Here is an 18,619-nt window from a genome sequence, read left to right on the forward strand (position 1 = left end):
AAAAGGACAAAAAATTCCAATCAGTATTACTTAAATCACTAGATTTTAAAAAAATTGGAGAACTTAAATAAAAAGTAGACGAAATTTCAAAAATAAGCATGTCAGCAAAAACAGTATTTCTTCGGAGGATATACTGCCCTGCTGACATACTGCAGTCTTTCTGTAGTCAGTGGTTAAACTGAAAACTGACAGTGTCCCCAGGTCCCATAATGGAAGACAAATTAAGAATAAAATACAATACTTAAAAAATTCAAAGACTAAAATAAGAAGGAAAATTCAGAGAAACACAATTATATCTTAAGACACATAAGCCAAAATTACATCACTATGTTCATATGTTCATATCATGTTGAGAATAATATGTTAGCCCGGCAGTGTATCCCCGGAAAAAGTACTGTTTTTGCTGACATGCTTATTTTTGAAATTTCGTTTGGTTTTTATTTAAGTTCTCCCATATTTATTTAAATTGTGTACTAAAGACAATTTTGGTTTTATGCTGCTATTAACGCTTTTCCATTTTGACTTAATGTATTAAAATTTAGGTTTTCACTTTTATTTAATTCCATTTTTCATACTTTTAACGGATTAAATCACTAGATATAAGAAAAATTAATACAGTCAAACCTCGCTATAGTGAACCTCGAAGGGACCGAAATTTCGGTTCACTATATCCGTACTACAAACAATTTTAACTAATTTTTCCGAACTGCTCTCTTTTATTGCACATTATATAAATAGATGGCCAATAAAAAGAAATACAAAAATGATTGAAAAACAATATCTAGTAGCAAAAAATGTGTTAACTTTTGTTTTTTATTACTCATCGTCTTGCGTACAAAAAATGCAGGGATGAGAAAACTGAGATAGAAGAAGCAAACAAAAAAAAAATCCTTATGGCTGTATTCCACTCAATAGAAGGTTAAAAATCGGTATATGTATTTTATGTAGAAATTTCAAAATTACCAAAAAATGAAGAAAAAAAATCACTCGAAGACATAAAAAATTTTATAATATCCAATTTCTTCTCGTCCTTTGGTTCACTATATCTACAAAAAATAATATTACAAGTGTATAGCAAGTCACGAGAGCGAACATTTCGTTAACTATATCCGGGTTCACTATAAACCATGTTCACTATAACGGGGTTTGACTGTAGTACAAAAACACATTGAACAGTGTTCAAACAATGCTTTTCATTATATTAAGTTTTACTACGAGTTCAAGGCATTCAAACTATGCTTTTTTTTATTAGAATATTATATCCACCTTTGAACGAGATTCGATAAAAACAGCCCTAAAAGAACAACTCAACAAAATTAAAAAAAAAAATTATCCGCATAATTGTTTTCTAAATCACAAGAGTTATAAGAATAATGAACGCTAACTGTATTTCTAATAAACGAGACCGAGGTCAAATAACTGGCCATAAAAATAAATACTAGAACCAGTTTCTGACGAAAGGTTACTTTTCATCGTGAAACGAAAATAATGTTCCGGTGAAACTGTGACAAAAATAATGAAAGATGCTTAACACGACTTTTCAATAAAAAAATGAGGAAAATATGTACGTCACGTTTAACATATTTTTAATAACTAAGAACGCTCTGAATATTTTAGAGCCGAACAAAAATATAACTTTGTTGTTGAAAAAATATTCATATTTCAGTCAAACATAATTCTAAAAAATTCTTCAAATAAATAACCTTGTAATTTAAATTTACTTTATGAGTATCTAAAAATAATATTAAGAATAATCTATATCTACTTCAGTTGGTACTACTTTATGAAGTATAAAGCTTGGAAAATGTTTTGAAGTCAAAAAAGATTTTTCTTTTTTGTTTTTCGATATAATAATTCTTATAATTAAACATATAAGAATAAAATTTGAGCATATTTTTTCACCTTCATAATATTTTTGTTGAGAGCTGATTTTCAGAAACCATTTTGAAGTAGTGGGGAAGTAGTAGTTTTAAAAAACTAATGCACTCTTATTGAATATTTTTTTTTTAGTTTCTTCCCCAAACCTATTGAATGAATGATTTTTAATAGAAGAATAATTTTGGGTTTTGCTGTATGGAAAAAATCTGCGATATTAGTAAATATTTAAATCACATATTGCATGGTTAAATAAGTTGCGTTTAAAGAAATGACTATCTAAAACAGTGTTTCAATTTCGTCCGAGAGAAACTGAATGGACATAATGGAAAAAACTAGGACGAAATAGAAAAAACTGAAAAAAAAAATATATATATATCAATACAATTGCTAAGCAAAAAAAAAAAAAAAAAAAAAAAAAAGAAAAAAAGAAAAGAAAAAGAAAAATGAAAAGTATTATAAGAATACCTTAAATTTAAAATAGTACCAAAATGTTTTATTTATTTTTTATACAGAACTTTAAAAACCTGCGCTAAAAAATTAAACGGTTGATTTAATAGAGAAATTCCGTTAGCTATCCTACCAGTTTCTCGCTGTAATTTGCTCAGAGAAAATCTGTAAATTGATTGATACAGACTTATTCTGTATACAGCAGAATTTCTCCGTAATATAGACAGAGAAAATATGCTATCAGGTTTAGACTTTCTTTGTACTTTAGCAGGGGAATCACATTAACCAATACTTACTATTTCTATTAAAAAAAAGAAAAAAAAACAGAAATTCTTTGTAGTACATACAGAGGAATCTCGTTGTACATTACAGATTTTTTTTCCGTAAAAAAAAAACGAAAAAAAAAAAACATAAATTCTTTGCAGTAAATACAGAGGAGTCTCGTTATACATTACAGATTTTTTTCCGTAAAAAAAAGAAGAAAAAAACGGAATTTGTTTGTAGTAAATACAGAGGAATCTCGTTATACATTACAGATTGTTTTCCGTAAAAAAAAAAAGAAAAAAAAAACGGAATTTCTTTGCAGTAAATACAAATGAATCTCGTTATACATTACAGATTTTTTTCTGTTAAAAAAAGAAAAAAAGAAAAGAAAAAAAAAAACAGAATTTCTCTGTAGTAAATACAGAGGAATCTCTTTATACATTACAGATTTTTTTCCGTAAAAAAAAGAAAGAAAAAAAAGCAGAATTTCTTTGTAGTACGGAAGGGGAATACTGTTAACTAATACAAACTTTCCTTGTATGCATCATTAATTTCCATAATACACCGGTGAAAATGCAATTAAAAGAGTTCTGAAATTATTTATTCTATCATTTTCGAAACAAGTTATTAATCACTGGGTTGAATGTTAGTTATCCTTCATTTACTTAGACAGGATTTTAACAAAAAATAATTTATGTATTTTTAAATAAAAATAAAAAATATTGCCAAAATTTAATGTAATTGTGTGAAATATTGCTCGGATTCGCTCAAAATCTGGACTTCAAAATACAGTCAGATAAATTAAAAATCACATTTATGAGCTCATTATTAATAATAAAATCAGTATTCATAAAACACTTTTTTAAATCATCATTTTCCTAACCTATAATAAAAAAGTGTTTTTAATTGCTATACCTCAATTACATCAAATTTTGACATTTTTTATTTTGAAAAAAAGAAAAAAAATACATAAAAGGTTCTTTTTATTAGAATCTTATCTAAATAAATGAAGGATAAATAACATTTAGCCCAGTAGTTTGTAACTTATTAAGAAGTTGGTTGCAAACAAATTTCAGAATTTTTTATTGTATTTCCATCGGGCGCATTACGAAGTATTTAGCATAAGTACTTTCTTTGTAGGATGGATAGAGAGTCTTTCTTTTGAGGGGTTCATCCTGCTAAACTGATAGAATTTCTTTTACGAGGTTTATCCTGTTAAAACGAAGTTTCTTCAATCAAAATATAAATTGTGTTGCATGAGAAATTTTTTTTGGAATTTTGTTATCAACTGAATCCGTAGTAAAATTCGACAAGGGGAAAAAAAAGAAAAAACCCTTCAACTGAATGAATAAAGATTGCTGCATTGTTTATTTGGTGACTTTGTTGATGAGAAAAAATACTTCATCATAACGCAACTATATTTTATAAGTGCTTCAAAAGTTAAAAATGCGTGAATTTGGATACCTGATTGTGTTAGAAATTTTATAAATGTTTCAGCTGGTCAATCGAATAAAACTAATTAAAATTAAAGAATACTCAAGTAAAAAATCCTCCTTTAAGAAAATACACTACTGAAGCTTTATATCTTATGATTATTTTTTTTGTTGTTGTAAATCAGACATTTCAAATCTTTAAGCATTGTGTTTAATTTTTAGAGATTAATAAAGTAACTACACAGAAGAAGGTATAAAGCCAATTAAGAAATTTATTGCAGTACTAGTGTCATAAACTAACAAAACGTAAAAAGCGCCAAATATATAACATAAGAAACAGTAACAATTAGGCATGAAATACCTAGGGTAGATATAAAATGAAAATACATGATTAAAATTAGGAACAAAAAAAAATATATATATATATAAATTTCATTCAAAGTCTTCTTCCTCAAAGAAGTTATTTTTGGATTGACAGCTTTCATTTTATCAGAGGAAGCTTTGCACCATTTTAATCGATCCAAAAAGCATCTGTAACAATACACACCAGTTAAATTTTATAAGAAACATTGAGTTTTAGGCGCATTCATTATATTATCAAAACAATTATATTTATATTATGTTATTAAAGAGTGACCCAGGACGTATAAGCTTGCATATAACTTAATTGCACTCTTGCTAAAGGAAAACAAAACTTACAAAGAAATTATTGGAGTTTTGAATTATCATGACAGATTCAGAAATATTGGTTTTTGATTTAATTCTAGATTTTATTGTAATCTTCTAAAGCAGATCTTCTAAAACAAATATAATGTACGATTTCTATTCTTGAGAATGAAATAAGATGGTAAATAAAGAAGATATAATTAACTGAGTTTCAATAAAAAACACAGCCTACACCATTCAACTTTCAATTCAAAAATTGATGCCAAAATTTAGATTTCTTGACTTAGTTATTATTTTAGATATAATATATGTCATTTAGTCAATATTATTAGTCGAAATTTAGAGATATAGTTCAACATTGAGGTTCATTAAGCGTCTTAAAAAATTATGATATTTAAAATTTTGATATCAAATAAAACATAATGATCGCTTGTGGAGATTATGTTTTTCCTAGTTAAGCATATTTTAAAATTAAAAGAGATATAGTCGAAGAAAAGAGATATAGTCGATGTAGTACATAATATGTTATTGAGTATAAAAACATAAAATAGTATTCTCCATGAGAAAATCAAAATAAATTTACAAAACATTAAAAATTCAGGGAGCTATAAGCAAAAGAGTAAGGGGCACGTTGGTCAGCGTCGAGTATATCTAAATTATTAGTAATGTGTGGCTCAAATAATGCCAAAATATGCATTTGTTTATTTAATTATTTATTTAGTTGTTTATTTATTTATATAAGATACATTATTATTAGTCATTATTATTATTACTAGTCATTATTATTAGTCAAAATTTAGCATTATGGCTTAAGATTGAGATCCAAGAAATGTTTTTAAAAATTGAGATATTTAAAAAATTTTGGAATCAGAGTTAAAATAATGGTCGCTTGTGGAGGTTATATATGTATTTCTTTTTCAAATTTAATCTAAGTTTAAATTATAAAAATAAATGTCCAAAATTTATGAAAAAGTATATGGTACAAAATAAGTTAATGTATATAATAGTATAATATGTGGTTCCATATGAAAAAAAAATTTAGACAAATTCACAAAATATTCAATATTAAAGGAGTTATAAGCAAAAAGAGATTTATGGGAGTGTTGGTCAGTGTCGGGTAAATTGTTTATGGACAGCATTTGAGGGTCCAAACTAGTGCCATATAGTAATCATTTTAATAAAAGTAATAATTTGCAATATATTAAATACACTTTAATATGGATGAAATAGAAAATACTTATGCGGAATTTCCGCCTGGTGCGGAATTTCTATAGACCAGCCATTGCTAGGATTCGAACCTATGTCAAGCCATTCGAAGGCTCACGCTCTATCCCCTGAGCCACAGCGGCTCTGCTTCAGAACATTGTAAAAGTATAATTTTCAAAAAATACATGTACTTAAAGAAAGTCATCCGAATAAGCAGTAATTCACAGGCAGAACACCCAAGCAGGCTGAAGCAATTTTGAGATTGAAATCTATGACTTGCCCAGCCAGAGTTCATGAAATTAAATCATTTACTTTCACTACGATTTGTAATGTTTTGTAAGTCATTGGCATATTAAGTAATAGACTAAATAATAAAGTACTTGATTTGCTAAAAATTCACTAAATGTCAGGTAATTAAGGTGCAGATGTAAAACAAAATCAAAGAATCACAATGGCTTGGGACAACTGAAAATCATAATTATTTATTGAAAAGCTCTATTAAAAAATACTTAGATGTACACAATTTTTACATAAAAATTTTGCCAACGAGCATCGATAAATTGTTAAACGTAAGTTGTAGTTGTTTTGCATTATTTCCATGACGTTTGAACCAAAGGATGGAATTTAATAAATTTTTCTTGTGTTATAGGTAAACGCTTAGGAAAATATAAAAATATAACATTAAAAAAATAAACACTTTAAGTCCCTAAAATCACCTCCAAAAATAGAGCGATAAAACTGAAAAAATATGACATTTTGAAATAACAAGGCTGAAATTCAAAGAAACGAATTTTTAGATTTTGTAAAAATGCATCGAATACTTAGTTCAAACGATTCTTGATCTAAACAAACTAAAAATTAGAGAAAATAAATATATTTTAAATTTTTCATCGACTTTGCAAAGATAAATAAAAAAATAAATGAAGAGTGCAAAAAGTAAAAAAAATTCAAATTTTAAAAAATCAACAAATTATGACACCGAAGCAAAGGTATTTTAGAGTACAAAGCTGCCGAATAAGTTAGAGGTTTCCTTCAGTAATAGAAAAGTTCACAAAAATTGGAAAAGACTCACCAGAGCAGTTATTACTAGTATATCCAACACTGCGAAAATTAAGAACAGATTTTTACAACCGATAATGAGATATGATAATAGGAAAACTTCTTACATATTAAATATTTATACGACCAAAATAAATGCTTTAAAAACAGAATAAAAATAACTTACTTTTTTCGATCCGGTATATATAGAAAATTTATGTAAATCCGAATTGTTTCGAAAAGTTTCCGCACGAGGCACTATTGATGACTTGACTGAGAAATTATGTTATGAAAGGGAGGTATTCTGTTAAAGATAAGCGTTGACAAATGCCACGCTTTGACTTCATTAGCTTGTCCAATCTTTTAATGCTTGTCACATAAACAGCATAAGTTATAAATTTAAAACAAAATATTATGCCCTTTCAAAAACTAAAGCTGGAAGAACTTTCTTTATATTGACAATTTAAAGTGCTTTTAGTTCCCCAGAGCAATATCGATAGCTTTCGTTAAAGAGGTGAAAAAAGATCCTTCCTTGCTATTTAATAGAATACCGTCAGTATGCAGAAAAAAAGGAATACTTTACAAATGGCACTTAAAAAGGAATACCTAAAAGATCGATGCAACAAAACCCAGCATCACCGTAAAAACTCGTAAATGTTATGATTATGGTGCATTTGAATTCTTTAGATATTTACAATATTTTTTGTGAAAATTGAAACTTATAATAACTAATAAAATTGCGGACATTTTTTTAATTTAAATTAATTATAAATTTTTTTTCCTTTTGCAAAACTAGGATATAAATGCAAATTTTAGACTAATTATCATTATCCATTTAGGGGCTATTTTCAAAAACTTTTAATTTAATATAAAAATTATATAAAACATACATCACAATTTTTAGTTTCTTGATGAATAAAAAGATCACCTATGGTCTGAATTCTTTTTGAATATTGAAACATATACAAAACATATTAATCGCAAACAGGGATAAATTTTTACCATTTCAGATTGGAAAATCACCTATAATCATTTCAGGTAGGAAAATCACCCATTATCATTTCTGATTGGAAAATCACCCATACATAAATTTGTATAAACTGTACTTGCAATTGTAAAATTAGTTAAGTGTTTTATTGGATTGAGAGTTTTCTCAATTTTTACTGTCTAACCCTGACTCCAAAGAAAATGATCAGGAAATACAAAGTACATCCAAGCATGTAAAATATTCTATTTTCTTCTGGAGTATTATTTTAAATATTCATTTTCTTGTTTTAAGAATTTTCGAATTCTTAGAAATCAAGTAAAGAAACACTGATCTACTCTGAAGATGTCTGAGTTGGTTGTATCTGTGTGTGACTGTTTACTTTACAATATTTTAGTATTCTTTATAATTTAATATTTTATCTTCATTGTATCTTTATTAATGGGACATTTTAAGTTTACAAAAATCCATTTGAAGCCTTTAAATGTGTTGTGTTCTGTGATCTTTTTACTCTCTACAGGACAGGCAGAATGTGAAAGAAGCGCATCCTTCGAACGAGAATATACGTATCATGACGAGAATGTTCGTACGTAGTAGTAAGTTGTAATATGAAAGTACCGTATTGAGATCACGTCCATGTGATTTTTGAACGCTATAGTTAGAGAACAGTTTCATTTTATACCGTGGGCATATTTTATTTAATTTCATTCTCCAAAAATTAGTTCGTTTTTGAGAAAATGTTTTCTTTAAAATCATTTGTTAGTTTGTCTGACGGTTTCATTGCGAGCGTCATATTTATGATGCCCTGTGTTTCGACTAGCATCGCATTTAGTGTGTGCGAGTGCTGTATTTAGCCAGACATCAGCGCGATAGCCGACCAGCTTGTGTAGGAGGCAGGGAACTGTCCTTGCATCAGAAAGATCCTGGGTTCGAAGCCCGGGCAAGGCATGGATGTTTCTTTCTCTCTGTGTTTTCTATGTCCTTTCTCCTTTGTGTGTGAATGTGACCCGCCCTATAAACGGGTTGTGGGAATGGCGTGGCAGAAGTCAAATTTCTGGCCATAGATGGCGCCACTGAAAAACAGGAACGATCGCATCTCCACTGCCTAAACAGGCCTACAACAACAAAAAAAAAATTTATCAGCGCGATAACCGGTTTTATTTGCCTTAAACTGCCTGTCGCTAATATTTCATTGATCTATATCGGCTTAATACACCCAAATGAATATTTTGAATGCATTTAATATGCTTTGTAAGACATTTAAAGAACGGCAGGTAAAGACCAATAGTGCGTCGTTGGTAAGGCAAGCAACGAAAGACGAAAATCTAAAATTAGTGTACCTTTATTCAAAAATTATCATGCTGAATTAAATTAAGAAACAGCACATCTGAATAATCCCAAATCGCATGCTAATTTATAATATACTTGCAAAATTTCCAAATATCTGAACATCATTTTACTGAAGGGTAAAGGGGAGTGTAAAAAAATGTTTTCTTTTTCATTTATTATTTTTTTATATATTTGAAAAAAATGTAATTTTTTTGTTGTGACTTAAGAAGCCATCTAATAAGTTTCAATTGTTGAAAAACCTTTTTATTGTTGTTGTTCATCTACGTCGTACTAGAGCTGCACAATGGGCTATTGGCGACGATCTGGGAAACATCCCTGAGGATGATCCGAAGACAAGCCATCGCAATTTTGATCCTCTGCAGAGGGGATGGCACCCTCGCTTCGGTAGCCCAACGAACTGCAAGCGAAGTCGAGCACTTTACGGCAGAACTGTTTAACGAGGACCAATACCGCACACCCTCGGTCCCTACGCAGACTAATCCAAGTGGTCACCCACCTGCACACTGACCGCAACCAGTGATGCTTGACTTCGGGGATCTGATGGGAACCACGTCTTAACGATCAGTCCACTGCAGGACGAAAAAACGTTTTAAAAATATTAAAATGCGAACAAATTATTTCATGATAACCTTCCATAGCGTAACAGCATAATTCTGATATAATTCGTTGCCAAATATTTTTCTTCGCCTTTGAATCTTTATGGTTGATTCTAGGTTTACCCGAGCTTCCTTTTTCTGTACACTAAATATTAAATTACTTATATTTGCGAAAGACAATTTGCCATGAAGGATTTTTCCCGAGATATTGCGTCCTCTTAAGCAATAATTCGGAATTAATTTTGTAATGTTTTTAAAAGTGCAGTTTCTCAGTATATATCTGTCTTTTTTAGACAAAAATTGATTCGACTCACATTTAATTTAATTTGTTTTAATCATAAGACATTTTCCTTCCTTCTAATAACTAAACTAAAATTTATTGATTTTTGTGATTGATGAAAATTTATGAATCTCTTGCTTCATAAATAAATGTAAATCATGGATGTCTGAACTCCATAATTTAATGTTTAATTTCGAGATCTCCGAAGACAGTCGTTATAGCGAACTATCCCATCAGAAATTTCACTATAAACGGTGGTTCACTATATCCAAATTCTTTAAAAAATTATTTTTTAGCACGTGATAACAGTATTGTGGGAAATAATGATTACGAAAGTATATTGTCTTATAAACCATTAACTGATTATCTAGATAATAAATTAAAATGAAAATAAATAATTTTTGTATTCTGTGAAATAAATTAGTGATATTCGATTGACTACAATTCAATTTTCTGTCGAGTATCTAGTCTTCATTTTCTGCAGGAAAACAAAAGTTCTAGGATCGAACGAAAATTTCGAACGAAAAAAAAAGTTCTAAGATGCCACTTACGAGAAAAGTTGCCGAAATTTCTCCTTTTCCTTTGGCATGGTGTGTGCTTCTTAATTTGTTCGCCCTAGTTAAAAAGCGAAGGGCATGCAAGAGTAAGATTTGACTTGGTGTAAATAAATTCCGTCTTTTGCAATCGCAATAGCAGAATAGAACGAAGGAAAAAAAACTGAAGAAATGAAAATAATGTTTACTAATAAAAAACTGACACTTTTTCAGCTGACCGCTATAAGCGTATGAAAAATGGGAGTTCAGAAGGGATCACTAAAAAAAGTTCGTTATATCCTAGGTTCATTATAGCGGGGATTGACTGTATTTAAAAAGAAAACTGAATAAAGCATCGCAGATAAACAACACGAATTCACTCATGAAGAAAATTTAATTGCGTTTTACAAGAGTGTTGTTTAAAGCAATGGATACGGTTCGCAGCATTTCAACAAAAAACGTCTTTGGCGTAGCTTTCAGAACAAAAGGCAGTTGAATGTCATCATCGAAAAGTTCTTTATGTGTTGATGGCCATTGACATTGATAATAAGGTGCAAAACGATACTCCAAGAAAGTGAAACAAAAATATTTCTCATTAAAATTTTATAAAAGTATTAGTCGAATTCTAATATAATGAACTAACGTTATTTTATACATTTATAGCGGACAGGAAGTTGCCTCGAAGAGTTGTAAATGACGACATTTCTTCATAAATCTTACTCTGGCACAGTAATTCCCAAAGTGGTCTATATCGACCCCCAGAGGTCGACGACAACCTGCAAGAGGTCCATGTCAAGTGAAAAAAAAAATTAGGGGTCCATGAAATGAAAATGACTGTCAACGATAGTGGATCTCATATAAGCAGGTCGTGACTTTAATTTTGGCATTTCATGAATGGAATAATCATAAACACTATTTACTTACATTATACTATCTTATAATATAAAGACATATATCTATCTACATTCTACATAATTTATAAAAGTAGCTATGAAGTAAAAATTTTATTAAAATTTAAGTTATTAGGATTATTTTTTGATACATGAAACTGAATTATTATAAACTAGCGGTCGCCTGCAGCTCCGCCCAAGTACGTTTTTAATTTCTCTGCGTGTAGGGTTTTATTTTGTAACAAAAACGTATTTTTTCGCGGTTAATTGTAGCCTAGCCTGTGTCAACTCTATAGCTAGCTAGGCCTCCAACTTTATCTGCGCACAAGACATCGGAGATTTGTTGCTTAGTTTTTATGTGAAAACGTAATAAGCAGACCGATAATACTCTACAACGATTTTGTATACAAACTTATTTCGCAATTATAATATTAGTAGCGGACTACGGGTTTTATAGTGCACTGTTTTATTCCATTTGCATATTAATTAAATAAAATTAATAATTAAATTATTTTGAATTTAAGTAATAAATGTACAAAATTAACATGTGTTTTTTCGTAAGTTTTTCACACAACACTTCACCACAGTTAAAAATTTAAATCTTTCACAGTGAGTAGCACTATACCAGCTGTCTAAAATACATTTGAAGTTGATGAATTTACAAAAAATCAATATCAGGTAAGCAAGGGGTCTACCCAAAACCGAAAAACATGTCAAGGGGTCTATGAGACTAAAGGTTCAGGAACCACTGCTCTAGCATGTTCTTAAAAATTTAAACTACACTTGATTAACAAGTTGTTAAGAAAGCACATCCCTACCCTATGCTGAAAAAGAAATTTCGGAGCTTATCTCGAAATCGGCATTAGAGAAAAATAAGTTGAAAATATAGGATTCATTACTAATGGTTGAGATTATTAAACTCTACTTGAAATCGCATTACAAAAAGTACTAATTTCTTCCATTTATATGGAAGAAATTAGTACTTTCGATCATTACTTTGTTAAAATTTGTTGTTTATTTTTTCTTTTTAATACTTGATTTATTATATGTTTAATCAGCTGTTAATTAAAAAGCAAATTATAAATATCTCAATCAATGCTAAATTGTAATTTTAATCCGTACGCTAAATTGTAATTTTTTAAGAATTTTGATATAGTGAACTCCCGTTTACAGTGGACATATGGCTGGGTCCGCAGACCGTTCACCATAACGGAATTCAACTGAATACGACTCAAAACTGTAGACTTAACGTCCTATAGTAGATGACTAAAACAAAACAAAGATTCAGATCTAAAAAGGTTTAACAATGACATTAGGATAATTTGAACAGAATAGCTTCAAAAGTTATATTGATTCGAAACAAAATAGATTGGCCTTCTCATATGTGTCCTGAAAAGGCCGAATCTTATACATGCGCGAATCTCATCAAATACGACTATACACACAAATCTAATGTATCATACAATAAAATGATGAAATTATGTTTAATTAACACCATTCTTATTACCTTTTTAGGATAATTTGATATTGTTTGAGCTATTATTTATCTTAAAAAATGTATGCTTAGTTTCAAAATGTCATTTTCCTGCCTTGTCTTCAGCGATAATTTCAATAATTACTCGCTTTAAAACTGCGCGTAATTCATTTATTTATTTTTTGTATCTAACATTAAGGCATTCTGGAGTATGTGCACAGGAAATGATTTCATAAATATTTTGTAAAAGTAAGTTTTTCAGTCAATAATTTGCATGCCCTCCGAAAATACGCCATTTTTTGAACCGCTTATTTTCATTTCTTTATAACTTACATAAATGACTCTAGCACTAATATTTGTTTAAATGTGCAATAGGAAAGCCATTTTGTGAACCTATATCTTCCAGTAGCTGGGAGAGCTTGGTTGGCAGGACGCTGGAATCATGTCCGTGAGAACGGGAGTTCGAATCCAGCCGGCTGAAGGGTCCCCGTGAAGCAAATGGTGACTGGTGCACGCTATATCTGTTGGGCCACAAAGTCCTCCATGTTCCCATATTAATATATATATATATATACCTCTGGGGGTACTGAATTGGAGATTGGTCGTTCTCTGGTTCAGGTCAAAATTACAATCTGTGGATGAATGAATGGGTCCACCCTATAAACGGGTGTGACGTATGGGTGAGGCAGAAGTCGAATTCTTGACCATAGATGGCCCCTTGACTTAATGACCTACGACAGCGACAACAAAACTTCCAGTACGAAGAAAGAAGACAGAGAAAAATTTATTTAAATAGATTTTAAAAAGCAAATAGGTTTTTATTTTCCTGCCTTCTTCGAAACTTTTTTCAGTCTGAGCTTTTTTAAAAAGCCTTGTCGTAAATAAAGGCCTAAAAGTAGAACTAATAGCTTAAAAATGAGAAAATGTTACTTAATACTCTAGCACTTAACTTCCAAGAACTGCTTGGCTCTCTATAGGATATTAATTAAGATTACTATAAACATTTAAAAAAAACTATTCTGAAGATTTAAAATTTCTTCGAAAGTGTCGCATTTCCTGACTGTTGGAAATATCAGGTTGTTTTGGGCGTTTCGATACAATACTGGGTGCCAATCTGCGACCAAACTATAGAAACCGAATTTTTTATAGCGATTTTTAAATCTTTTTTTTTCTTCATAGTATTATACAGATAAACAAGCTATAGAAAGGCGTTTTCTAATGTAGTTTTTTATGTTGACTTCAATTCTGAAAACCGTTTTACTTTATCACCTTTGGCTTTTAGGATATTGACGAAAATTATTTTTAATAGAATACTGTTTAAGTTTTATTAATTTTAATGAGATATTATTCAAATTTAGTAATAAATTTAATTTATAATTATAATTAATAAATAATAAATTTATAATTTATAATTAATAAATAAATTTAGTAATAATTTTAATGAAGTTTTCTTGCATCTAGTACAACAACTGCACATTTTCACCGTAGACATTTAAGAGTTTATGAATATTTTAGCAATGAGTAACATTTTATTCTAGAACAACAGAAAAAAGCTCCGAGGAAAAAAAAATGCCCCAGGATAAAAAGCATGGAAAAAGAGCATCGGGAAAAAAGCACTACCTTGATAATTATATGACTTAAATGACAGATTTAATTCAGGCAGTTAAACATGAATTCAATATAATAAAATTTTTATGCCAATGTAAATAGATGCTTTTTAGAAGCTAATTAATATGCAAAATTTACTTTGTAGCTTGCGGAAATCAACTTTTAAAACATATTCTGATTTTTCTTAACAGGGCATAATACAATTATATGATATACTTAATTGTATTAGTATAAATATTGCATCAATTAACAATATTTTCTCAGGAGATTAATTTTGTGATAAGTTAAAAATATTGGCAAAAATTATGAGAATTTTCATTTTAATACAATTTTTTCTAAAAAAAATCACCGACTGATAAAACATTATCACGACACAATAGATGTATGTAATTATTGGAATTCAGAAATATTAAGAGACCTTAAAAATGTTTACCTTAAATTACTACTTTAAATTCGGGCTTAGTTTGCTAAACTGCACAAATTAAATTTAGCGTAAATTCCTAAACTCATGTTTGTGAAAATTGCAACACCATGAAGGAATCGTCATAATCAAGTGAAATTTAATACACAGCTGACTAGTAGTAGTACAAATAAGTGATTTAATTTTCAAAGCAAACAAACAATAACAAGAGATCAAAATCAGTATTTTGTGTAACCACCACGCGCCGCAATAAGTGCTGTTAGACGACGTGGCATGAAGCCAAACAAATTTTGAATGTCTGCCTGAGGAAGAGCATTTCATATTGTTTATATGCGTACCCAAAGTTCGTCTGTAGAAGCAACAGGACGATGATCACGAGTGAGACGCCGACCAGCGAAATCCCACACATGTTCAATTAGCGATATATCTGGGGAATACGCAGGCCAAGAAAGAAGCTGTACCTGCCGCGGTGCAAGGAAGGATTGCACAGTCCTAGCAATATGAAGGCGGACATTGTCCTGGGCTTGAAGGAAGGGAACAGCTTGAGGCTGTAGATCTTCACTGATGTGCCGGTTGCTGTTCAGATTACCCACAATTGATAGCAATCGAGATCGTCCATGATATGCTATGGCACCCCAAACCATAACTCCGGGTTTTCGTCCACTGTGGCGTTCGATAACGCACTCCGGAAGGTGGCGTTCACCGGCATAGCGTCTGACACAAATGCGGCCATCATGGTACTACAAATTAAAGCGGGATTCGTCAGAAATCACGGCACATTGCCAATCAGCACGCCAGTCCCTATGCTGGTTGGCCCATTGCAGCAGCAGGCGGTGATGGTTTAACGTGAGGGGGATCCTGTATAAAGGAGTCCCTTGCGCGCAGTCCACGCTGCAGCAGACGCCTATGAATTGATGAAGCACACAATGAAACACCTGTAGCTATTGACCACTGTGCTGCCAGTTGTCTAGTGGGGGCCGTACGATCAGTCAGCGCCACGCAGGCCAGGTGTCTATAGTCGCGAGCTGACGTGACATTTCGGGGTCCACTCCCGAATTTCCAAGTTGTCTGACACTCGTTCGTCCACTGCTTCCAAACACGCACCACTGTGCTGCTGCTACGCTGCACACGAGCGGCATCTGCACCATAAGATAATCCAGCTTCCCGAAGGCCGATGGTTCTCCCCCGTTCAAAGTCCGTAAGTAGCTGATAACTCGCTCTCTTTCGTCGAAGAGGCATAAGTAACGACTAAGCTAACGTTTACCACAAGCAGATTACCACCGATAACCATACACGCGTCGCTACAGCCGTCTATTTACTCGGATTCATCAGCCGTTCAGAGGGCGCTGCTCAGCATGCGCATGCGCTACGGGTCTGAAATTCTAATCATTTGCATAACATGCTCTACTTTGCATTTCCTGAAAATTTCAGCTATCTCGCATAAGTCCTTAGTGGTGTTGCAATTTTCACAAACATGAGTTTATAATTGCTAAAGTAATGTTTTTTTTTCTAGTACTTTTTTTCGGGTTCCTTTCGGTGCTTTATCTGAAAGCTTTTTTCGGGTTCAAGCCGGCCAGGCGACCAAGTGGTCAGCGTGCCTGACAGTGAAGCCAATGGTAACGAGCTCGAATCCTGCCCAGGGTATGGATGTTTCTCTCTGAGTGTGATGTGTGAATGTGGCCCATCTTATAAACGGGTATCTGTGGCAGTGTGGCGTGGGCAATGCTGATCGCCTCCGTGACTTAGGTTCATAGGTGCCCATTGGGTAATAATAAATGAGCAACACTTCCGGCATCTTCTGGGGTGAAAAACAAAAGTTCAGTGCCTGCCGTTTAAAAACCGGTTAAAATTGCAGATTCACCAGTTAAAATTGTAGTAAGCGGTAAATATTTTATGTGTTTTAAAGATTATTTATCGCGATTATTAAGTTATTGTTTTACAAATGAGCTCATTTATTGAAACATCTAAGAACTAATTTGAATCAAAGAAATTACTCCAAATTATAATTAAAATTTTTAATCAAAGATTTCTTTTAAAATCTTAGTTCTTCTAAATCAGACGCAAAAGTAAAACGAGGAGAAAATCCTAAAATTCTATTTTCAGCAATAATAGCAAATGTCACACTATTTATTCATAAAAAATTAAATCTTAGTGAAAATGAAATGTAAAATTATCAATTCATCCTTATTTTATTGATTCAATATTTTATTGATTCAATATACTGTCAATACTTGCTATAATGTGCTAATAATTTTTTATATAAACAAAAAAAAATTCAAATCATTGGTATTTGTATAACAAATTAAGGTTAAATTTTAATTAGTAAAAAAAAATTGCAAAAAAATAACAAGATAAAAAAATAATACAAAACAGCATCAAATGCATACGAGGGTTGCTATTTATATTTCTGGCCTTGACAACAGTAAGTGTTGCTAGGCGACCGCAGACGATTTTAATCGAAAGTTTGATATTTTTAAACATAAATTCAGCAGATGATTTACCATTATAGCTTTATTTGTGTCGTTGACAGTAAATTGAAAAGTTCTTCTCTTTCAAAAAATGGAATTGAATCGTGAACATTTTCGTGCCATTATTTTTCATACCTTTCGACGTGGATTGTCAAGACAAGAGTGCTTCGATGAACTTAATTCCTTATTCAGCGATAAAGCGCCATCCTACAGCACTGTAAAAAATTGGTATAACGAATTTAATTGTGGTCGATGTTCGATCCAGGTCGAATCCCGTGCAGGTCGTCCAAAATCCGTTGTTGTGCCAGAAAAGATCGATGCTGTGCGTGAACTGATAAAGCAAGATCGTCATGTGACATACCGCGAGATAGAGGCGTCTTTGGACATTAGTATGACTTGCATCAATAAAATATTGCATGAACATTTGAGCGTAAAAAAATTTGTTCGCGTTGGATCCCGCATAATCTGACAAACGCTCAAAAAAAGGCTCGTGTCGATTGGTGCAAGGAAATGTTGGAAAAATACGTTCAAGGTACATAAAAGGCTGTGTATAACATCTACACAGGTGATGAATCATGGATCTATGCATATGAGCCGGGAACAAAACAGCAATCAACTGTATGGGTCTTCCAAGACGAGGCAAAACCAACAAAAGTTGTTTGAGGAAGAAGCACATCGAAACAAATGATTGCCTGTTTCTTCGGCATTAACGGTCATGTGGCAACAGTGGCGTTAGAGCAACGCAGGACGATCAATTCTGAATGGTACACGACCATTTGTTTGCCAGAAGTCATCGAAGAAATTCGAAAAAAGCAGAAGAACAGGCGAATCATTCTTCATCATGACAATGCGAGCTCTCACACATCGACTCAAACAAAGACATTTCTGACGGAGCGAAAGATCGAACTGATGGGTCATCCGCCGTACAGCCCTGATTTGGCACCCAATGACTTCTTCTTATTCCCACACATCAAAAATAAATTACGTGGACAACGATTTTCGACCCCCGAAGAAGCGGTTGATGCATTCAAAACGCATGTTTTGGAGTTACCTCAATCGGACTGGAAAAAGTGCTTTGAAAA

General features: G+C 31.6%; 1 protein-coding gene across 3 annotated transcripts in view; it reads right to left on the reverse strand.

The window, feature by feature from the left end:
• LOC107449499 (uncharacterized) overlaps window positions 1-18,619 on the reverse strand; it is a 138,027-nt gene that overhangs the window by 63,709 nt on the left and 55,699 nt on the right. The window contains exon 1 of one of the 3 annotated variants that reach the window (XM_087156066.1): window positions 7,120-7,140. The exons of the other annotated variants lie outside the window; for them this stretch is intronic. The gene's annotated coding sequence lies outside the window, so the exon portion shown is untranslated. Of the gene's footprint in view, window positions 1-7,119; window positions 7,141-18,619 lie in introns of those variants that run through there. 3 annotated transcript variants of the gene reach the window in all.

This window comes from Parasteatoda tepidariorum, chromosome 12 (genome assembly GCF_982258835.1).
Source record: "Parasteatoda tepidariorum strain Cologne lab strain chromosome 12, Ptep-v5.0, whole genome shotgun sequence".
Taxonomy (NCBI): Eukaryota; Metazoa; Arthropoda; class Arachnida; order Araneae; family Theridiidae; genus Parasteatoda; species Parasteatoda tepidariorum.